This window comes from Coenobita brevimanus, chromosome 44 (genome assembly GCF_032717465.1).
Source record: "Coenobita brevimanus isolate Jiangsu-jjx chromosome 44, ASM3271746v2, whole genome shotgun sequence".
Classification (NCBI taxonomy): domain Eukaryota; kingdom Metazoa; phylum Arthropoda; class Malacostraca; order Decapoda; family Coenobitidae; genus Coenobita; species Coenobita brevimanus.
In genome coordinates, this window is record NC_136997.1 from 30,857,876 (window position 1) to 30,883,009 (window position 25,134).

The following is a 25,134-nucleotide window of genomic DNA, read 5'->3' on the forward strand; positions in this document are numbered from 1 at the left end:
TTTGGAAACAAGAACGAATTCCATCTGAATGACTTCTCATAATTTCTTTAACCATCTGCATGAAGGAAAGGGACCGCTCAATTAGTAACAACCTCAGAGGCATCTCCCACTTTGTGAATGCTAGCAAAGTACTATCCATGATAATATTATCCAGACTGAGTGAGTCAACACTTCCTGAAACAGCGTAGATTTTGGAAGGAACGAAGTACCCGTAGTATGATCTCTGTTGCCACAAACAGAACCGTGTGTTATTTTATTTATTTATTTTTTTTAATGGAAGAAGGAACCAAAAGCCAGAAATCCGTAAGAGTCTTCCCTCCAAGAAAAAAACAGCAACAAGATAATAGACAGCCAAATTCAAGATCTGTTCATTTTGCGATGCCTGTACACACTGTGTTTGAAAGCCTGGAGGTCATAAGCTGTAGGAAATACAGAGAGGGGAAGAAAATTTCAGGACTGAACTGTAGTACACATGAAGGATATGGAGCAACGGTTAACTTTAACTTTTGCATTAGTGAGATGGAAAGAATGGGAATTAATGCTTTTTGCTAGATGGGTGCTATGTGCCTGGAGTAGTGGTGAAAGGAAGCAAGCAGGCAGTTCAGAGGAGCAATGACCATTGATGAAAGATAAAGATGCGACAGTGCGGCGATGAGATGGAGGTTGAAGGAAGCCAGTAAGAGGAGCAAAGTTAATGAAACTAAAAGCTTTTGACTCCAGCTTGTTGAGAACTTTATGTGAGGAGCCTCCCTTCACATGAGAGTTGTACTCAACGTTACCTATATACCAAGGCCGCTTCCCTCAACGAAAGGGAGATAGCTGAGACAGGCCGACACACTCCCAATTTACTCGTCCAAACACACACACATTAATTCGTATCTTAGCCCCAAGGGGAGAAGGGACAGCTCCTCACCACACCACGCTGCACGAGGATCAATTGTGCAGTGCAATCAGCGATATCCGCAGTAGGGCCCAACAGCAGAGCTGGTTTATCCCTGCCACATCATAATGGACCCATCCCCTTACTCACACCTGACCTGATCAGCTGATCAGACCAAATGCGAGAGAACATCCCCTTGGGGCTGCGTTACCATTTATTCATTCACAATTTCTCTCCAATCATTCCTATCACGTGATGCCACTTTTCCATGTGCAGCAGACATCCCTCTCGTCTGCACATTGTCCATCCATTATATTCGTGGTCTTCATCTCAGTCTTACACTTCTCACATCCGATTCAGTTGTCTTTTTCACCAATCGTTCATCATCCATTCTCTTTATATGCCCAAACCATCGCAACATTCTACTGTATGCTCAACTCGATCTGCCATCTCCCGCATAACTCCAGCTCTCTTTTGCACTTAATCATTTCTCACTTGATCCATACGTGTCACTCCACACATACTCCTCAGACACCTCGTCTCCATTACAAAACTTTTCCTCTCTGCTACACCCATATTCTATGTTTCATCCCCATATACTGCAGCTGGTACCACTACACCTTCATAATGGCTTCTCTTTGTATCCATTCTAAGTAAACGACATCTATGCACTTTTTTCATTCCACCCAGCACCTTTCCCTCTTCATTCGTTCCGAACTTCACTTCTACGTCTAATGTTCCATCCACAGCAACGTGTGACCCTAAATACTTAAAACATTCTACCTCCTCAAGTAACTCGCCATTCAAATCTATATTCGGCCTCGTACCATCTATCAACACAGGGACGAATAAATCTCATATATAAAGTCAACAACTGTGCAGGGGTAAAGAAGATACGGAGCTGGCTTAGCACACCTAACTTCTTGGAAGCAGATTATGCAATTGCAGTAATATGGTCATTCCAAAATAAATCACGAAAGAATGAAAGCCCAAGTATGTTTAAAGATGCTGCAGGAGAGTTGGATGTTGTTAAAAATTAGAGGATAATCCTGCAGAAGATTTTCGTGGGAGGTACTGACTTTTTAAATAATCCAGAATAGCAAGCTTACTTTTATCCCAGTCAGAGATTAAGCCAAGTCAGACATAAGGTGTGCCATAGCCCCATCCCTTGTCTATTGACGTAACTGCTAAGATGGGCGCAACGGGAAGCAAACAAAATGGTGGAGGGTGGAGTCATCAGTATAACAGTGGACAGGATTAAATATACAGCTTAGACGGTCACTGATGAATAAAAACAAGAGACTTTGTGATAGGACAGAACCCTGAGGAACAATACTGTTGATAGCTCTAGAAGAACGGTGGCTGTCTACAGTAGGAGCTATAGAACGACCAGAAAGAAAGAGATGAAGGCTCAGATAGAAGGATAGAAACCTTAAGAGGGCAGTTTGGAAATTAAAGATTTATGCTAAACTCGACTGAAAGCCTCTGAGATGTCACGCACAATGACAAAGCTTTCGCCATAGTCTTTAAAGGAAGATGACCAGGAGTCTGAAAGGTAGGTGTGAAGGGCACCAGTGGAGCACCCTGGCGATACCCGTACAGATGATCAGAAAGAAGGGTGTAACAGGAAATGTGCTTTATTATTATTTTTTTTTTTAAGAATTGATTCAAAAACTTTTGAAATACAGGATATTACAGTGATTGGGTGATAGAGGGCTGGGAATGGTCACCTTTCTATGGAACAGGCTGAATGAAAACAAATGCCCAGCAAGAAAGAAAGGTACATGTTTTGAGATAAAGGTGAAAGACTTTATCTATGCAAGGTGTAAGCACAGAAACACTGTTCTTGAGGACAGCAGGAGGGACCTCATCAGGCCCATATGCCTTGTTAGTATTAAGGCCAATGATGGCACAAAATACATGATTCAAAGAAATAATATTGTCACCCAATGGAAGTCAGAGGAGGGAAGTGATGGAGGAAGAGCACCAGAATCGTCTACGGTGGAACTGGAGAGAAAGTCTGAACAAAGAGTTCTGCTTTACCAGTAGAAGAAACAGCTACAGAACCATCGGAGTAGAAAAGAAGAGGGAAGGATGATGAGGTACATTTGTTAAAAAGCTTCTTGGCAAGATGCCAGAAGGAGTGGGAAGAATTTGAGATGGAGAGTTCAGATAATTAAGTATGAATGAAATAATTTTTGGTAGAGTGAAGAACGGACTTTTTTGTATGTGTACTCTATCGCTCCCCCAATTCTTCTTCAGAAGCCAGTGTATTTGATTACATATCCACACAGTTGAGCAACCTTCACCTTATCCTTAGCACCGAAATTACCATTTTGGGCGATTTTAACGTACATAATGTAGAATGGTTATTACATTCTGTCAGGACTAACAGTACTGGTCAAGAGTGCAAGCTGTTGGCAGAATCAACTAATCTCGCGCAGTTGGTAAAGCAACCAACCAGAATACCAGATAATCCTGACCATAATGCCCATCTCTTGGATCTATTCCTGACAAATAATCCAGATCTATACAGGATTGAAGTACACTCAAACCTCGATTTAAGGGACTAAATGGGGAATCAACTTGTCCCTTACTTGATAACGTTCCTTTACTTGAAAATGTCCATTGTTTTCCCAAAAAATAAAGACAATCTTACTATAAAATGCAATGATTGATTCGGTTATCTTACTTATTTATATGATTATGAATATTATTTTACAGGTACTGCATAAATAAACATTAATGTGTATAATCTAGACATTACATATCATTTTTGAATGGTCTTGTCCGCTTGTCAGGTAGAATATGGAGTCCCTTATATCCGAAATCCCTTAAATGGAGGTCCCTTAAATCGAGGTTTGAGTGTATTGTCACCACTAGGATCCTCCGACCACAATCTCCTCAAAGCCTCCTTAGCCCGCCCTGTGCCAACGATGTACATGTACGCCTGCCCCTATTTGCGTGGACAGTACCAGTGACATACATGTACGTCGGCAATTTGATATATTTGCCAAAATTCAAAAGTTCAAATTAGGCACCAAAAAATTAGCTGGGATATTCCCACACCTCTCTTGGCCTCTATAGGTCTTCACAAATCATTCAAAGGGTGTCAGAGGTGGTCACTAAAGTCTATGGGCTTTCCTCCGAAGTTTTTAGCTGCCTGGTCAGGGAGAATGGACCTCAAAATGGACCTAAATGGCTTCTGTGAGTACTTTTATGGTTGTTCTCTATGTTTTCTCATCATTTATAACCTATCTAGCACAAAAAAAAAAAAAAAGGTTGATGATTGAGCAGCACCACAGCTCCATGATGGTCCAAAGTCTGCTGGCACTCTGTGGGTTAGTCGGCTCCCCCAAACCTCCCCATTCTCAACCTGTCAGGGTGCCTCTATGGCATTTTGATAGAGCAAACTGGGATGGATTTAGAAATTATCTTGCTGACATTCCATGGGAGTCTTTCTTCTCTAGTGATGTCAATTCTATCCAGTCCCCTATTAACCCCTAAAATGCGGGGCGTCGCGTTTGCGACGCTCGCCAAAAAGGACATAATGGCGGATCGTCGCGTTTGCGATTCAAGTTAATTTTGAATAAATGCGGGCAAGGATGTTCCAGCTAGTATTGTCTATCAGTACCACGACCCTTTAGCTACAATTAGCATACTTTACCTTTGTACTACTGACCTCCGTTGTTGCCAAGTATTGCGTTTTTCCCCCCTCCCCCCCACCACGGCCTGGCCAGCCTGGCTGTGATACATGGCAGCACTCTGACTGCTCAGAACTGTAAATCTGCGCTCTCCTCTCACAAGCAGTTTATGCAAATAGGAAACGCTTGTTTCCACAGTTGTCACACTAGATTTTTTTTCGCACAGTTTGCCCCTGTTTAGCGTCAGTTTACCGCAGGCTTTCAAAGTGACATTATGGCGAGTTCTAGCTCTTCTGAGTCAGTGCGAGCGGCCGACAGGAACGAGAATAAAGTGACGGGCATAAGGCAGAATAAAAAGCATGCTGCAGTGATCTTTTGGGAAGTAATATGATTGAAAATAATGTAGTATACGTGTTTCTAGCTGTGAAAATGGAAATGTTTGTTGAGTGACCGGAAGACCACTGCCGCGCTGCATGTCGGCCGTACGCTTCGTGATTTTAGCCTTATTTTCAGTGCTTATTGTACAAATACGGATTCCAAACTACCTGTACGTTGTAGTATAAAGTTTACTGTGACAGAATGAGGCTGTGGTAGAGGGGAAACCGGGTTGCTGGAGGTGTGAAAGTGAAGATTTTGTTACCCAACTTTCCAAGTCTCCACAAGTCCTTGGGTAGTCCACGAAGGCTCAACACCTCTCTCTGGAGAAAGCTGAATGTAAGAACTATCTGCCGTACCAAGTATAATGTTCTAGGGTTAATCTCCGATTTTTGGCTAATATTTTCCTACAGGTACTCAGACCGCGATCGAACCCCGCCACCCGGGGGGGGGGGGGTCGGCTGTCCATTGTCTGCGCATTAGGGGTTAATGACTTAATACTATCTGGTATGGGATTATTCATACCAGGTCAACAGTTCACTAAAAGATCGAACTCTCTAAAATGGTTTGATGGCAACTGTGCCGGAGCAATGGCCCAAAAGTCATCAGTATATAACTCTTACTTAACATAAAAAAAACACCTGTCAACTTAAAACTGCTATAAACCATGCAAAACTGTAATTAATCTCACAAAATCAAACTGCCTTCAAAATCAAGCATCAAAACTACTTATCAGTCCTAATGACAATAAACTATTCTGATCAACTCTCAGTTCTTTCATTAATATCTTTAACAAGTCATCACCCATTCCCCACTAACATCTTCAGATGACAACATTACAAATGACCTGCATGGGAAAGCAAATATCCTTGCCAGTACATTTGCCAGAAATTCAACTGTAGAGGAAGTCAGCCAAAACATCCAAGTACTTGAACTTGACTCTCCCGAAAGTGTTCCACTTAAAATACAAACTAGATACGTAAAATCCATCCTAGGCAATTTACCAACAAATAAAGCTCCAGGCCCAAATGGAATTCCTCCAATTATTTTGAAAAAATGTTCCCCGGAACTTGTGTCTGTTCTAGCTAAATTATTCAGACTATGCATATATACTTCTTCATTCCCTAATTCATGCAAAGAAGTCAATATCCACCCAGTTCCAAAGAGAAATTCCTCTGACCCCTTTAATTACAGGCTAATAGCTGGCACATCTCTTGGTAGAGTATTTGAAACTGTAATTAATAAGCACACAGTTAAACATCTTGAATCCAACAAATAAATTAGTGGTAGACAATATGGTTTTTGCCACGAAAGATCCACCATTGATATACTCAATCTCTTGACTCATACCATCCATCAATTAATTGAACAACATGAAGAAACTCATGCAGCAGCCATTGATATTTCTAAAGCTTTCAACAGAGCATGGCACCGTTCCCTGCAATCCAAACTCCCTTGCCATGGACTAATGTCTTTCCTCATATCTCAGCTACAGAAAAATAAGAGTAAAAGTAGACGATGTATATCCAATTTCCACTTAGTTAATGCTGGTGTCCCACAAGGATCAGTTCTGGTGCCAACCCTTTTCCTAGTTCATATTAACCCCTTTACCATGGGGCATCATTTGCGTGACGCTCCGGTGCAAAGGATCATACCGCAGGGCATCACTTTTGTGATTCTGTGTTATTTTGAATTGCCCGGGCTTTCAAGTGGTGGCTTGTATCATCTATCTGTACTACCAGTGTCCAGCTATAGTCAGCTCTGCTAATGTCATCTGTACTCTCATCCATTGTTGACAATTTAGGCATTTTAACCCTGTCCTCGACTGCCCTCCTTACCTCCCCTACATTACCCTCTCCTCCCACCTGCCCAGCTGTGCTGCTCTACGGAAATCCTGGACAGATTTTTCAGCTCATTTTATCCATTGAAATGTGCCCTATGCCCTATTCTTATACAAAATAATAATATAAAAGAATGAGAAAAGGTAATTGATACTGCCATACATCTTGAATGGGCTAATTATCACCTGGCAACACCCCAAGTGCACTCGTTCACTAATTTTCCCCTGTTTATTTCCCCTTGAAATATGTGGTATGATCTGTTCTTGTAATAAAAAAATATATAAGAAAGGAAGGGAGAAGCCTAAATGATATTTACATCCACCTGGAACTATATAATTTATTATGTATTGTCTAGATTTCCTGTCAGTCATTTCATAGCATATAAATTAGCAGCTGTCACCACACTGACATTGTCAACCTTTCCCTGCCCATATACGCCACATCATTCACTTTACTGTCGTCTTTCGAGGTGAAACCATGTCTGATTCGTGCACATCCACTTCCGCCACTTCTGAGCCCAGTGCAAAGGGCCCTATGATCTCGACCCTTACTAAACCTCGTGTGGGAAGGGGTAAAGGGCTAAGTGACTCTGCCCTGGAACGTGAACTGGCTAATTTATCAATCATTATGATGGACAGTGACTATGATCTTTCGGGTGACTCGTGGGATGGGGCAGTGGAGGAAATGGTGATGGGAACCCCCAGTATGAGTGCTTCTGTGTCCCAGGTTCTAAAACAGTGCAAGTGGAAATGTAAATAATGTGTAAATAATGTGTAAATAGCAAGTGAAAGCAATGAATGTAAATATAATTGTACAGTGGAAAATAGTTTCATAAGTTACTGCAAGTGACAGTGCATAACATACTGTAAATAAAATAGAAATGTAAGTATTGCAAATAAAATAGAAAATGTAAAAAGAATTGTAAATAATTAGTAATATAAGAATATGAGTATAATTACTTGGAGTAATGGCAGTGAAAGTGAAAGCTTAGCTCTCTACGCTAGTTTACTGAAAGAGAAAGTGAATGCCTGGAGTGAAAATAAACTACTAATACTGCAGGAAACTTAAGGATAAATATTGTATATAAAAATAAATGTATAAAGTACTAGGAATATAAAGTGTGGGTTGTTTATGAATAATAAATGACAGCTCTGCCTCAGAATACCAGCGGGGAACGAGCGCGGGTGGAAAACTCGTACGCGCTCGTAATTTACATTGCTTTTACAGTGTTTTTTTTGGTTTTTAATATGGATTCCAACTACTTGAAATTCATAGAACAGTGTTTGTAGTGATAATATCAGGCAGCGGTAACCATAATACGGGGTATCGGGAAGTGTAAAGTGGAGACTTCGTTACCCAAATTCAGAAGTCTCCACATGTCCTACGGTAGTCGATGAAGGCTCAACAAACACCCCAGGAGATAGCTGAAGGTATGTGCCATGTGCATTTATAATTGTAATATTCTAGGACTAATAACTGATTTTTGGGAAATATTTTTAAAAGGTCAGTCAGAGCACGATTATGTCCGCAGGACGGGCACGGCACGCTCCCGACATCCCCGTGGCTAAGGGGTTAATGATCTTTTATCTGTTATCCTCAATCCCATCCATTCATATGCAGAAGACTCAACACTTCACCGTGCATTCATACTCAAATACCCATTTACAAAGTTTAATATTTCCAACTCTCAACTCACTGTAGCCATCTTCATAAATCTAGACTTATCTATGATCAATGAATGGGGACAAAATAACCTTGTCTCATTTAATAATAGTAAAACCAAATATATATAGTATGTTACTAATAGACACATATTGCCAGATTCATATTTTACCTTCACTGCTACTAATATTCCCATCCCCAAAAGTATCGACATTCTCGGTGTTTCACTAAACGATGCCGTCAGCTAGACCTCTCATGTCAGATCACTTACTAAAACCGCCTCAAAGAAACATGGATTATTGTTCAGAATCCATAACTTCTTCAGTAATGAGCAGTTAACTATAATTTATAGGAGTCACGTGCGAACTCAGCTAGAATATTGCTCACCCCTGTGGAATGGATGTGGAGAGGTTGAACTAAAACAACTAGACAAAATTCAGAACAAAGCTATTGGAATTATTAATAACACTGCTAAAATAATAAACTACCTCCACTACAGGTAGGAAGGAATGTTGCCTCCCTTCCATTATTTTACAGATACTTTTATGGCAAGTGTTCAGACGAAGTTGCGTACATTGTGCCACCTCTTCATGCCTTGCCTCGTGCTACATGGGCATCTGGTAGTGCTCATGACTGGTATGTCACACAGCCATGTTGCAGAACTTCTGCCTATCAAAATTCTTTTATTCCCCAGACTGCATCTGTCTGGAACTTGTTTCCCCAGAGTTGTTTCCCCCCAAACTTTAACCTACAGCTCTTCAAGGGCAACTGTTACTTTTTTTTCTTTTTTTTTATGAATGAAGGGCGACAGTAATCTGGCGTATGGATTATTATTTTTTATTCATTTGTTCTTTCTTCCTTAGTTCAGTTATTAAAAAAAAAAAAAAGGCAGAAACATTATGAGCCACGGTAGTGGTTCATAATCAGAATCGCCCAGGAATTTGCTGAAAACCCTAACAGAACAGTCACCTAAAAACCATCTTAGAAAGCAAACTTATTCTTGAAAAAACATCCAGAGGATTCCCTTTCAATAGTTTAGGTCAGACAAGCATAGATCATGTGGAAAAGAAGTGTTAGAAGAAAGTTTGGAACATTCGAAATTTGCCAATTTGTTCATATTATTATTATTCAGATTATTGTTTCACAGGTCTATGATAAAATCTGTTTGGTAACCAGTCACACCTCAAGGGTCACAGTGTGTGTCCATGACCTATTATGAAACACCTAATCGAAAGATGATCATCTGCCTTCCGGATATATAGATTTCTCTACGCCATCGCAAGCACATGAGGAGTCATTCAAGTACGAAATTGCTGTCAAGTATCAGTAGTGCATTACTAGCAGCGTGACTGTATTAAATTTTATATTGTACTACGTTATTACTAAGTGGAAAACTCCAGCTAGTAGATTACTTGCGCGGGCAATGAAGCATTGCTGTGAGAAAGGATCTTTGCAAAATTAACATGCACTGGTGTGACTTTACACATTTACATAATTTCCCAACTCAAAACTTTAATTAGATTTTTTTATTTCATCCCTGAAGTTCCAGCAGGCTTGTGTGTACACGTCACGTCAGACAGCTGGAAAGCACAGGTTGTGTTTTGCTCTATTTGGAAGTGACCACGTTGTATATCGTGACCATTTCTTAAAGCAAACTAACGCCAAACGTGGATCAGTTTTCCAACGTTTTTGGAATTCATGGTGACAGTAACCATTTCACGAGTCAACTGCAAGGAGGGGTGCAGAGGAAGGGGGAGAGGAAGAGATGGAGGTGGGGGACGAGGAAGAGGCAGAGGAAGGGGACGAAGGGCATGGGAGAGGCACCAGAAGTGCCCCTACATTATTTATTACTGTAACTAATGTAGTAATGCTGCATTTTCAATTTCACACACACACACACACACACACACACACACACACACACACACACACACACACACACACAATTATGCAAAACAGTCATCCAAATCACACGACAGCAGATTTTGATTCTGACTGTAATCATTTTACATACATAGCATTTCAGATCTTACTCAATGTACCATTTTAAAAGTTATCTTTGTCTAATAAATTTGCAAAGTATAGTGATTCTTAAACAATCAATGTCCACTACAAGAGGCCTCACAACTATAGTAAACAAAATGAAGACCAGAATTTAACATAACAACCTACAACCAGTGTGTGCCAAGCCACAGCACCACAGTAATGAAATTTTTTTGATAATGCCAGGTGTTTAGTATCATAACATAAAAGATTTATTGGTACTGTAACTGAAACGCAAGAAATGTGATTATTTAATTCATAAGTGGATTATAAAAAAGTCGGCAAAATAGGTAAATAAAAAACTGGTAATATAAAAATGGGGAAAAGGGATCATTAAAAAAAAGTAAACAAACAAGAAAGAATCGCTGGAGAGCATGCAAAACCAGCAAGGATTCAAGTAACGTTGACAATGTATACCAACAAATTCCTATTTTGCTTCTTTACAAACTGTTAATATCAGAGTCAAAAGGGACTTGTGGATAATAATTGTCAATGTTACTTGAATCCTTGCTGGTTTCGCATGCTCTGCAGTGATCCTTCTTTGTCTGTTTACTTTTTTGGTGATCCATATTCCCCATTCTTAAATTCCAGATTTTATATTTACCTAGTAAGATATGAGATTCAGGATTGGATTGGCTCCTGTGTCCTTTCATGAAGCCTCTACTCTTTGGCTTTAGCTTTCCTGTCATTCTCTGACTAAATATGGCTGTGTCGTTTACTTATCCCCTAATGCTACAGACTATGAAACATTCTTCCACTACCTTACCTCTAAGAAGGAAAACATCGTATCAATTTTCCTTTTCTCTAAAATCTCTATTGTAGGTGATTTCAATTTGCACCACTACCTTGGGCTCTCCTTTCATTTCACTGACCCACCTGGTGAACAATCCTACATCTTTTCCACCCTTAATTATTAAGACCTACAGCAGCTTATACAGCACCCTACCCGTATCCCTGTCTGCCTTGGAGAGAATTCCAACATACTTGACCACTTCCTAACAACTAGTACACCTGTTTACACTGTTAACATTTTCTCTGTGTTGAGCTATCACCCAAGTAAAACCTGTGTACCCTCCCAAGAAGCGCTGGCTGTGACACGGTGAAGCTGCGGACTGGGAGGCCCTGAGGCAGTACTCCTTTGATTATCCCTGGAATGATTACTACTTCTATGGCTGAAAGCCATCTGAGTGTGCCTTGCACGTTATGAAGGTGATTCTCTGAGGCATGGAAGCATTCGTTCCTTTCTCATATCCTGTGACTAATGAAAAAAAAAAAAATCTTGATTTAATCACACCTGCTCTAATACTGTCCAGAAAAAGAAGGCTTACAAAGGTACCAGAGCCCACCCTCTGCAGAAACTCATCTCTTTTATGGTTCTGCCCAGAATCGTGGTAATTCGGTTCTTCACTCTGCTAAAAAAAAATCACTTGTATTAAATGCTCTGAACTCAACAACTAAAATTCTTCTCATTCCTTTTGGCACCTTGCCAAAAACCTTTCTAAAAACTTTGCCTCATCATCCTTCCCTCCTCTTTTCCACTCCGATAGTTTCGTAGCTACCGTATTTCTTCTACTGATAAAGGAGAACTCTTTGTTCAGACTTTCTCCCCCAATTTCATGTTGGACGATGCCAGTGGTGTTCCTCCATCACTTCCCCCCTCTGACTTCTTCATATTTGATACTGAAATTCCTTTTATTGATGTATTTTCTGCCATCACTGGCCTCAATACTGACAAGGTGTATGGGCCTGATGGGGCCCCACCTGTTGTTCTGAAGAACAGTGCTTTTGTGCTTACTCAGCGCCTATGTAAACTCTTTTGCCTTTGTCTCTCAGCTTGTACCTTTCCTTCTTGCTGGAAGTTTGCTTTCATTCTGCCTGTCCCAAAGAAGGGTGATCATTCCTAGCCCTCCAACTATCACTAAATTGCGTTAACATCCAGCATTTGAAAAGGTTTTGAGTCTGTTCTTGACAAAAAAATTATTAAGCACGTTTTCTATCACAACCCTCTTTCCGACAGTCAGTATGGGTTCTGCCAGGGATGCTCCACTGGCATTCTTCTCACCAACCCCTCAGACTCCTGATCATCCTCCTTTCTGGACTTTGGTGAAAGCTTTGCCATTGCACTTAACATCTCAAGAGCTTTCGATCGAGTCTGGCATAAATCTTTAATTTAAAAATTTCCCTCTTACGGTTTCTAACGTTCCATCTGTGCCTTCATCTCAAGCTTCCTTTCTAGTCGTTCTATAGCTGCTGTTGGAGACACCCACTGTTCTTTTCCTAGAGCTATCAATAGTTGTGTTCCTTAGGGCTATGTCCTATCATACAGTCTTTTTTTTCTGTTCATCAATGACCTTGTAAGCTGTACATCTTACCCTATCCACTCACACGTTCATGACTGCAACCTTCATCTTATGATTTGCATCCTTCAGTGTCAGTCTCAGGAGTTACTTGAACAATCAAGGGATGAGGCAGTGGCATACCTACTGTCTGACTTGGATGATATCTCTGACTGAGGTAAAAGAAATCCTATTGCTTTTAATGCATTTAAAGCTCAGTTCTTGCATCTTTCAACCCATCGAAGGCTTCCGTAGGAGTATTCTCTAATTCTTAACAATATCCAATTGAATCCTGCATCGTCTTTAACCCCTCTGTGCCGGGTTGTTTATACCGCCATTGCCCTCTCAGTACGGGCAATTGTCCCAATGTTGCTTGTTTCCAATCCTTAATATCTCGGAAAGTATAGCAGTTAGGGACACAAATCTAAAAACATATTATTCACCATCCCCATGACTGTAGGTGGTCGCGTTGGTGAGTAAGGACGTAAAGAATATATGTAATTTCTGATCACAAGGCAGGCTGTATTCATGTGTGTGCACTTGGCTTCGACTTTTGCTTTGTTCTAAACATGATAACTTATCCATTACTAGATAAACTAGACACAGTTGCATCCAAGACACGCCCTATGGCACTGTCACTTTGTCATTTCCTACTGTAGTATCCGTGGAAAGAGATTTGGCAGGGATGGATGAGGCAAGGGTCCATATAAAGCAAGAAGGCAATCAGATGAGAGAATTGAAATAACATCATCCTACACCTGGAAGAGTCTTAGAGACAACACAGGTATGTTTGCCTCGGGTGCCAGGAGTCTATCCCCACACTATGGTGTCGATATCATATGGCAGCCACTTCAGACTGAGGCGTGAAAATACTTGCGGTTATAACCATCCCCCACCAGCCTCGACCCACCAATCTTGTGTTGGATATAACCGTATCCCTGGTGGCTTGGGGTTAAACATACTTGGGGTTTCTTTCTCTTAGGATTTAACGTGGAAAGATCATATTAGCTCTCTCATAAAGTCTTCTTCCAAGAGATTAGGTGTGCCAAGCCGACTCTGTGCCTTCATTACCCCTGCACAGTTGTTGACTTTATACACTGTTCTTTATTTGCTCCCATGTAGAGTACAATTCTTATGATTGGGGAAGTTCTACACATACAGCTCTTCACACGAAGGTGGAGGTATAGGCTTTTTGTCATATTTACTCTTCTCTTCAACCTTTGTAGCCAAACTGTTGCATCTTCATCTCTTTACTGTTGCTACTTCAATGGTCACTTCTCCTCTGAACTGCGTGCACCAATCCTTCCACCACTACGGCGGGTGCATAACACCCATCTAGCAACAAACTCTCATCCTTTCTCTGTCCAATTCTTTAATGCAAGAGGTAAGCGTTACTCCCAGTCCTTCATGTATGCAACAGGTCAACTCTGAAACTGTCTTCCTCCATCTGTATTTCCTACTGTCTATGCTGTCCAGTCTTTCAAACACAGTGACCCGTCATCTCGAAATTAACGAATTTTGAATATGGGTCTCTGTTATCTTTTTTTTTTATTGCAGGGAACAAACTTGCAGGCTCATGACCTTTGCTTCCTTCTTCCTTGCATTAAAAAAAGAAAAAAAGTTGACATGCCGACTCTGTGGCAATGTTTATGGATCTAGGATTGGTCTGCACAGTAACACACATTGCCACCACAAACTATGAGAGCATAGCAGGCGTCGTCTTCTGCAGCAGATGGACAGCTTTAAGTGTGTGTGTGTGTGTGTGTGTGTGTGTGTGTGTGTGTGTGTATGTGTGTTGTTACATGTGGAAGAATGTATATACTGTATTTTTTGTGTATATTTTGCATGTATGTATTGTGCATACGTGTCGCTGGGTGTGTGTGTATGCGCGTTGATGCTGTGTATGCCAGCATCTAAGCACATGCACTCGCTCATGTTGTTGCCTGTTTAGTGCGTACACATTCATAAGCTTTTAGTTAATTCAGTTTGCTCTCTCGACGCAGGTGTGACTAAAATTGTTTTTAATATCAGTGACTTGCTGTGGAGCTTAAACTGGGGACATAAAGATTTGTATTCACAAACGATATTTATAACTTTTGGAGTATGAGTATGAGATTAATTTGCCTAGCTCTTTTCTGTATATATCTCTTCTGGCCTCCAGCTGCGTGTTGACGCATGGATGCAGCCGGAGGGTATAAAAGGCAGAGAATTTTGAATGGAGGGAGAGTTTTTGTGGGATTGGCATCAGGAGAAGGAGTGTTTGGACTGGAGATCAGATAGGGAGGAGAAGCAGTATTTTGTGGGTTGTACATATTTCTGAACATCCTTTCACTTCGTATCAGTATCCAATCGCAAGTATTATTGTTATGTATTATTATTATTTTGTGGCAATCGAGTGCAGTTTAGGTATCTCATTTTTTATAATGTTTTTGTTTCTTTTGTCTGGCAAGTTTGATCCCAGACATTAGTGTAATTATTCAGGGTATTATCAGGTTGCTTGTTTTTCTAATTCTTTTGTGTTTCTTTATCTCACTGTAAAGATTGTAAATATCATTAGCTTGTATTAGGTATTTTTCATTGTGTTTATTTTGCCCTTGCTTACGTCAGCTAATTTTATTTACTTTCGGACCAGTGTTGCGAGATTGGAGTCATTTTTTAAATTATTTTACATCATTAACTATTTGTTCAGTTCCCTTTTCACTTTGTTTTTCTGTTTTTATGCAATCAGATTTAGTTATCGTGTTGCCTACTCCCATCTCGTAAGTGTGTGTGTGTGTGTGTGTGTGTGTGTGTGTGTGTGTGTGTGTGTGTGTTTAAGTCCGAGGTCTCTCAAGGTAAATATGTTCGTCGGGTGGAAACAAAAATGTGGAAAATGCCATTGCTGTAACAATTATTTCTTCCCCATCCCATTCCTAAGTGGGTGTTAGTGTCGGCATGAATATTAATAGTGAAAATACTTAGTATTATTATTTTTTTAAACATAGACCCAACAAATGGATATCAGGTGCTCTAGTGGACTAAGGGGCTTCAACCGTATATAGCCTTTAAAGGTTCAATAGGGCATGTAAATTTATGTTTTGCTCATTTAATGCCACCCAGGATTAAGTGACTCCTAGTTTTAATTGTCTGGACTGAACAGTTACTTACTTGGTTAGTTATAACAGATATTAGTTATTTGTTTGGTTAGTTATTTAGTTGATAATTGTTTAGCTAATTAGTTAATTTTGTGTAGGCTTATAAAACTGGCAGTCAGACTCTTACCTTCTCATCCATTATATACGTGGTACGAACAAGGTCCTTTTTTATCTGAAAGTAGATAAGGAAATCAATAGAGACGATCAAGCCGTGTGTGCCTTTCAGAACCTGCGTCACGAGGAAGGCGCCAATGTCGTCAGAGTTGGTGATGGGGTCGAGGTACAGCCGACGCCCCAGAGTGAGGTAGACAGGGTTGTTTGATTGTAGGAGGGCTTGGGGCACGAACCCTCCATAGTCCACCATGCTGGGGCTGGATGAAGAATAATAAGAAGAAAACAGTTTAGTTTATGCTGTTAAATTTCTCTGAAACTCTGAAACTATTTTTCGTATAAAATGGAGTAATTGGTTCCAGTGCAGATTCCTACCATAATCTGTAATTGATTATACATTTGCGTATTTATTTACATTTCCCTGTCATCATTTATAATGTCAGTGTTTCGCAAAAAAGGTACACCGGTAGTATTTTTTTGTGTGTGTGCATCCAACACCCCTTGGAGAGATACACAGTCGCTGGATTGTTTGAGGGGCTGGTCAAGGAAGTCTTTGTAGTCTGCATTACAGGGTCTGGGTGAGGGAGACAGAGGTAAGATCCTGTGTTATGTGTTAAGGAACATCTTCAATGAAACCGGAATCAGATATAATCTGTGCAGATATTTCAGCTATGTAAGTCAGGATGAAAACTGAACAAAGGGCAGTCATATTCATTGGTTAGCCTTCTGGGCATTCTGCTTCCTACTGTTGCTTATATCTGACAATGAGAAGAAAGGACCCGGAACTTGGCCCAGTAAAACAGGACATTCTTCCAGTTTCTAGTCGAACCAGGACAACCAGGAAGTTTACAATAGAATTTGTCCTATATTGGCCTAGTGTGAACAAGCCTTTGTGAGCAATGTAAGTTTAGTAACCTGGAGCAAGGAGAAAAGATTTTAAGCACAAAACCTCCTTATTTCATCACGTAATGTATGAATGTGGGAAGGCCCGAGGGAAGAAGAAGAAAGAGTATTATATGACTGCCACTACATTCCTCTCCTCAAACTGATGTAGACGAGTTTGTTGGAGAATTGTAAGGTCTTAGAAATTATAGCCTCCATAGTATACAACAAAGGCTCTAGGTGAAGGGAGACCAGAGAGAAAAATGGCTAGATTTATCCCTAGTTAATGGACAAGGGATACTAAGGAAGCCATTCATTGGGTGTCTGTCTTCACCTTTTTGCTTTCAGGGCTGACAAATATGAAACTCTGAAGTGGGATGATGAGGACACGAAGGAAAACGGCAACACAAATTTACTTCCAACATATTATGTCGGATTCAGCCAGATCCTCAAGTGACTATCAGGCGCCGGCAGAAAGGCACAGTGAGCACAAACAGTATGTAAGGTTGTCAAAAAAGTAAACTGAATATAATAAGAGACAGTTAAAAGTAAATTAACAGAGATGATGCTACTCTCACACTATATCTGAGTCTTCTACCTACTGCAAAGTCTGAATGCTAGAAGGGTTGTAGTAGTTGCAACCTAAGGCTCATCTGACATGGGAAACCAGTGAACTGTAGACTTTAAGTTGTGCTTTTTTTTATGCTAGGAAGAAGGAACCAAATGCCACGAGCCCGCAATAACTGTTCCTTCCAAGAGAAAAACAAAATACAAGAGAGAGCCAAATTCAAGATCTGATTATTTCGAGATGCCTGGACACACTGCGTTTGAAAGACTGGAGATCATAGCTAGCAGGAAATACAGACAGAGGGAGACAGTTCCAGAGCTGACCTGTTGCATAAATGAAGGACTGGGAGTAACGGTTAACTCTTGCATTAGAGAGCTGGACAGAAAAGGGATGAGAGTCTGCTGCTTGACGGGTGCAACACGCCTGTCATAGAGGTGGAGGAATGCAAGCAGACAGTTCGGAGGATAAGTGGCCATTGAAGTAGCGATGGAAACGAGATAAAGATGCAACAGTGCGGCGAAGAGACAGAGGTTGAAGGGAGCCAGTAAGAGGAGGAGAGTTAATGCGACGAAAAGCCTTTGACTCCATCCTATTGAGAAGAGCTGTATGTGGGAAACCTCCCCACACATGAGAGTTGTACTCCACACAGGGGCGGATAAAACCTGTGTATAGAGTCAACAATTGTGCAGGGGTAAAGAAGAAAGTCCACCATTCTCTTTTTGGGGAATAGAAAAGAAGCTGAGGGACATTCGTGTAACCAAACAGGTGAGCCACCCAGCTATGTCGATATCATCACATGAAAGAATCCCTCTCCAACAAGAAGTTAGATCAAAAGAGGGATAATGGAGACAAGAGAGAAAAACTCACATTATATCTGAATAAGCTAGTTCCTTCAGTATTTGTATACGATGTGTATAGACAGGCACGGTGAGTACTAACATAAAGTTTGCAAAAAAGTACACTGATGGTAATAAGAGACAATAAATAGGTTGTAAATTGATAAAACAAGAATTTATGTTACTCTTACATGATGTCAGATTCAGCCAGTTCCTCCAGCGTCTGTATACGGTGTGGGTAGACGGGCACGGTAAGCACTGACACAAGGTTGCTCATGTAGGCCGCTGCTAAGATGTCCACAGCCACCCCAGAAAGCACCTGCACCCTACTGTCATTCATGGCCTGACCCAGCAGACCCGACACAACCTAGGAATTTATATGTTGGAATTATTGACCTCGAAATTTTAAGTAGCGGACTGAGAAAATTTAGATAGGAAATACTGAGGGGTATTTATACTTTGGGAAAATAGATGTTCATTTGCACCATGATAAGTGTGACCCTCTTGGCATTCATAGCCTGCCTCAGCACCCTGGACACCAGCTGTACCACACAATGTATAAGACAAAGTCCTGTTATCTTTGCAGTCGAAGGGGTCTCCCTTAAGTTGAATATATATGCTTACATGACGTAATTTTTAAATGGTTAGTGGAAATTCTTGCTAATAAAACAAATTTGCAGGCTTACAGAGATGGTTATTAAACTAATCAAATTTTGGTGATTCTGGGTAAAACTGCCCCGGTAGTTTGGCAATATTATGCAATTCATGAAGGTTCCACAAAGGCAGACTATTTGCTCGTCCTTTAACTTCACTGTCTGTTCAGATCTGTCAAAGGGTAGTTGTATTAGACAGTGTTTTTTACCACTGCTTGTGTATGATATGCGTCCAGGTGGATTAAACCAAGAGTTGCACAATATTTCAGGTACAAGTATGTCAGCCAGCTTATATTAGCTGAACTCATGGCAGAAAAATCGTACAAAGGAAGTTCTTGAGATACATGGATGGAATTCCCTGAACATAATTATAATATGAAATGTGATTATCTTTAAAAGGATTATAAAGCTACTGTGACCTTCCTCTTCTGCAGTAACTTATGAATAAGAAATGTGGGGTTCTGCAAAATTGATGAAGTACATGAGACTTACCGCACGTCAGTTGAAATGTGCTTCAAATTTTATGAAGCACATTTTCAATGTTTCATAAACACATATTCTTCTATCTTTAGCGTAAGCTTTAAACTCCACAAACTGCACATTGAATTTTGGCCTACATTGTTTAATGTTGCCCTCTAACCAAACACAAACAGAATCCTTGCCAATTCTAATGTTTTTTAGCATTAACAAATGTAATGTTTGCACCCTGGCTGCTTGCGTGAGTGCCATTAGAAACACTAATTTTAGTGTTAGTTATTTTAGGGGAAGACTGCATAACGGTTCCATAGTTCTCAGTTTCTGGAGCACCAGCTGGACGTCCCAGGTCTCTGCATACCTGGGTTTTGACGGTCTCAAGTTGAATACCCCTCTCAGGAGCCTGTTGACAAGAGGGTGGTTTCCTGCTCTGCAACCGTCCACAACTATCGCTAGTGAGGAGAGAGCTCCCCTCGCCGTGTTTACAGAGTCATAGCCCACACCTCTGTGGAAAGTGTCGGACAGGAAATTTACAATATCCGTTACAGCGGGATTAAGGGGATTGATGTGCCGTCAATCACAAAATTGTATCCACTTATTGACATGTGGTCGATACTGTTTCTCAGTTCCTGGTCTCTAGGAGGCCATGATAATGTCCGTACCCACTGCAGATATGCCTCGTTCTCGCAGTTGTTGCCAGACAATAGACATGCCATTAATCTGGTGTGTTTCATGATGGGGTGTTCCTCTGCTGCTGACGGCTGTTGCAATACATTCTTCCTTCTCATTATTAGCCCTGGTTCTTTGATGAGCATTCTGAGTAGGGTCCCCATCCATGGTTGGGACGTTCACAGTGGCACAATCAACCACCCCCTTGCCATCTCTGCTCGCATTTTCTGAAGGCACCTGGCAATCAGAGCAAAAGGGGGAAAAATGTAGATTAGGTCAAACTGTGACCAACTTATTGAGAAGGCATCAAAGTATTCGGCTTCTGGGTCGGGTTTCCAAGAACAAAAACGAGGTACCTGTTTATTTAGTCTGGATGCAAATAGATCAATGCTTGGGACTCCAAAGATTTCGCAAAGTTCCCTAAAAATGGTCTCGTTCAATTTCCATTCATGTCTGTCATTAAACTTTCGAGATGCAGCATCTGCCATGAGATTAACTTTACCTGGTATATGAGAGCATGTAATCCAGGCATCATTTTCTGCACACCATTCCCAAATTTCGAGGCAGATGTCATTACATGTTGCGGATTTTGTGCCACCCATTTCATTGACATAGTTTACCGCTGTCGTGTTATCACAAAATGCCTGAATGTGTTTCCCTCTGATCTGATGTGCAAATGATTTCACTGCCAGTAAGATGGCTTTGAGTTCTTTAGAAATGATGTTATTCTTTTTCTTTTATTGACCGTCTTCCATTAATTTGTTGATGATTTAGGTAACCACCCCAACCTAAATTTGATGCATCAGTGTACAGGTCTATTTCCGTACCCGTCCTAAAAAATTTTCTGTCTTGCACTGCAATGAGATTTATCCACCAAATCAGATCTGTTTTCATGTCATATGTGACAGCCATCCATTTGTCAAAGTTACCTTTTTCTTTCTCCAGTGCTGAAATTTTAGCAGTTTCCAACTTTCTATAATGTAGTTTCCCCATGTCTACTGCTGGAATTGCAGCGACCAAAAGCCCAATTACTTTGGCCACATTCCTGATTTTGTCTCTGTTACTATGAAATAATTGTTTGCAGCTTTGAACTATTTTCTCTTTCCTCCGGTCAGGTAATATAACTGTCAGTTTTTTTCTGAATCAATGACGTTCCCCAAATATTCCAAACGTTTTGTAGGTACTAGGACAGATTTGTCAGCATTAATACAAAATCCCATTTTCCTTAGAATCACTACTATTGAATGTATGCTCTCATAGCATCCTTCCAATGAGCTGTGTGATATGTGTGTCATCAATGAAACTGGTGATGGTATGTCCCATCTCTCTCAGTGTAGCAAAAATGGGTTTCATTAGTTTGGTGAATAGACGTGGCCCTTCTGCAACCCCATTAGGAAGATCGGTGAACTGATAGATTTTCCCTTGCCATTTAAAGCAAAGAAATTTTTGTTGCTCTTCAGCTATACTGACAGAATAGTATGCATGCCTAAGATCGACTGGGGCCATGTAATTACCTTTATTAATAAGCCGAATTGCCTGTTCGAAGTTTTCCATTTTAAAATGTTTATAATTAATGAGCTTGTTTAGTTTTTCCAGATTAAGGATCATTCTAAAACCTCCATCCTTTTTCCCCCGCAGAAAAACTGGGGATATAATTTGTTCTTCTTGTCTGTGTGTTTCCTTGATAACTTTAAGATCTAACAGCTTTTCAATTTCCTGACAAATAATGACCTTTTCCTCCTCACGAAAAACATATTCAGTTCCTTCAGAAAATAAGTGACTGATATCATCAACATTAATGTAAAGATGGCAATGTGCAACAATATCCAAAATATGAGGATCATTGGTTATTTTATGCCACTCATGCACAAAATATTGAAGCCTGCCAGCTTCAAATTTATGCCTCACCTCAGTTATTGCCGGGGATTGCTTTGTCCCCGCCCTCTGGAGTTTTTTTTGCCTCCGAACCCTGCCATGAGAAGGATTGTCGGTGGTCACTCCTGTGTCCATATGTCCGCTGTCCATAGGGGTGGAACCTGGACGAAAATCCTCTGTAGGTGGTTTTTCCAGAGGAGCCTCTGACTTTTCCTGCACCGAATTTCCATGTTTGAAACGGTTTCTTCGGTGTGATCTTGATTTCCAATTTCTCCGACTCCTTGATGTGCTTGGCAGATTGAGAAACATCATCACCGAACAAAAGCCTAGTCATTGGCACCTTATCTGAGCATAAGTGAGCATATTTCTGATTGATCTCGCGCTTAATGATGAACCTGCGCATCAAGTTGTTTTTGTGGTTAGCATTTCCCAGTAATGCTAGCGCACCATTAAGCATGCCGACTTCATGGGCCACATCTGGTTGTCCTTCTTGGGCGACTTTGTCCAGCACCGTGAGTGACTTGGTGATTATTGTGGCAGCTTTTATAATGGCCTTACTAACTTCTTTCATACGAAAATCAGCCTTTTTGGCATCGGTTTTCAGCGCATCCAAAACTTGTGTGTTACATTCAAACAGGGCTAGAGCATGACAGTTGCTCGGTCTCTTGGTAATGTCGTCAAGTAAAATTTCTTTGTACTCCTCCTCCCGCATGCCGTAATCAAACACATGATTCACCATGTCGGCAACGTGCTTGTCAACCTCACCAGATACATCTTCAACAGGACCGTAAGTCTTGGCACACTGCAGGAGGACACTACCAGTGAACACGTCACTCTGAGTGTCACTGTCACCACTAGAATCATGACGCTGAACCGATTGAAAACCGGAATCAATCACCTCTGTGGGTTGGCTGTTAGCATTCTCCCCAAAGTCACCGTCAGTGCTGATGTTAATGGCGCCGCCTGTAGCCAAGCTTCTCTCCTCCTTCAATTTCTTCACATCACTCCGTAACTCAGCCAAAGCTTCCATCACCATAGCCCAGGGTGGAGAATTAACCTCATCCCGTGAAGTTGAGGTTAAAGGATGAGTGGGTGGAGGATCACACTCACCTTCACTATCTGAGCCGTGACCCCGGGTATGCTTATGTACCTGTCTGGAACTTTCCCGTTGGGAAGAGCGGCTCGTGGACCTGGACAAATCCTTTTTATGCGATGAACCCTTGCTCCCATGCCTGGACTTGTCCTCTGTGCCTGATAACTGTTTGCCGAGAGATCCTTCCGGGACATCAGACATAGTGGCGGCAGGCTGGCAATGGTGGTACAGCCGGCTCAGTCTGAGAGTCGTAAACTCTCCCAAGTGCACCAAAATGGGCACTTACCCGCTCCTACACGGATCTCGGGTGACGAGGCAACCCGCTCCTAAACGGATAACAGGCTGAGGCAAAGCCTTTCCGCTCCTAAATGGATAACGGGAAGAAGGCAGCCAAATCTTGATTCCCAAGTCGGAGTATGCGTGTGGTCGGTGTGAAAACAACACAGCAACTGGTGGTGTGAGGCAGCGCTGTGTATCTCATGGGAAAGTGGACTCTAGCAGAGAAGTGATTTGCTGAAATAAAATTCTAGATTACAGCAGTACAGTACTTGATCCTGACAAAATTCTAGAAAGTAAACCAAGAAAAATTAAGAAGGCAGTACGGGTTAGATGACTTAGAATTATGCCTCGCAAATACGAAAAGATCATTAGGCCAGACATTATTTTTCTTCACACCAAAATGTAGGGTATTACAAGAACAGAAATAATGAGGTTCATTATCAAAGGCACAGAAGATTGTTGATGATATAACTGTAACATGGGCCGATGATATACTGTTTATTACAGATAACAGATAGATAGCTATTACATCAGAATGGGAACTCAAATGATGTTAGAATAATGAATAACATCCACGAATTTGTCTGCCTGGGCCCAGATATACTAATAAACTTATGATCAATTTTCTGTCGTAACAAGGATTCGTTCATGCAGGAAATACACAGAAGCGAGAGTTCAGATTCTTCACATGTCTTCTGATCTTCGAGCATAGCCAAGTAACATCTCTGATCAAAACCTTGCCGTAACTAGGATCTGTTTTTACAGGAACGGCAGGGCAAAGGAAAGTGAAGAATCTGTTTGTGTTTCTAAATCATCCTATAAAAACGAACATTAATTACGAGACAGCTATTTTTCTTTTCTTTTAATGAGTCCGACTCTGAGAGTAGGTTTAAAAGTCTGTTCCTAAGGTCCAGCAGTTCTATATACTATACACCTTCACATGTCACTACTTCGGTGCTAACTATCATTGCCCATATTCAGTACACGTTAAGGCTATCTCATATGCGACTGGTATATTGGTATCAGCGGGGGTATTTTTACATGTCGATGTGTCTTCTGATAAATCAGTAAAGTCTACTTTTTGAAATTCATATTCCTAAAAAGTTCCCTGCTTCAGCCAAGATTCGAATCTGAATCCATCTGCACTGCAGGTCACCTCTTTAACGATTGCGACCGTACAGTAAGTGTGTGTATCCAGGTTGATGTGATGTAACAAGCTGAATATCACTAGACTGGAGTGCTACAGGTTAGACCTCTTCTTTTTCCTACACTTAACCGATACAAAGTGATGAACCTGATAGTTCATTCACCTGGTTGCTTTGGGACTACTGAGAGGGAACTGCAACCAATGCGTGACTGAAATATAATTGTCGTGTAATACGTCACGCCTTTACCCAGTGAACATATCCTTCGGTTTTTCTGTGTACAGTTAGATGATATTAACTTCAGGATAGATCCCTTGGGCTGAAGGTGTTCATTCAGTCAGTTCAGCAGGAACCAGACATGGAGGAATTACTCTGTTAATTAATGCAATTAATTGTAATGGTTTGGCTGAGTCTTCATTATACTGTAACTACTCTGTAAACTGATAACCATAATATACAAAAATAATATTTAACTAATTACAAATGCATTACATTTGTTCGATTTGCATACATTATGCATTAATGCATTTCTAAATTAAAACTATACAGTAGCCTACTATTGAACCTTCACGTTTGTCTTGTTAACCGTTGAGCTGAGCTTCAAAATATACAGAAAGTGATGTAATTTCCCAAA

The 25,134-nt window shown here is 40.9% G+C and overlaps 2 pseudogenes; both read right to left on the reverse strand.

Annotated features, from left to right (window-relative positions):
* Positions 1-18,499: 18,499 nt before the first annotated feature.
* Positions 18,500-20,254, reverse strand: LOC145398039 (uncharacterized; annotated as a pseudogene).
* Positions 20,255-22,021: 1,767 nt separating this feature from the next.
* On the reverse strand, positions 22,022-23,052 carry LOC145398136 (uncharacterized; annotated as a pseudogene).
* Between the last annotated feature and the right edge of the window lie 2,082 nt (positions 23,053-25,134).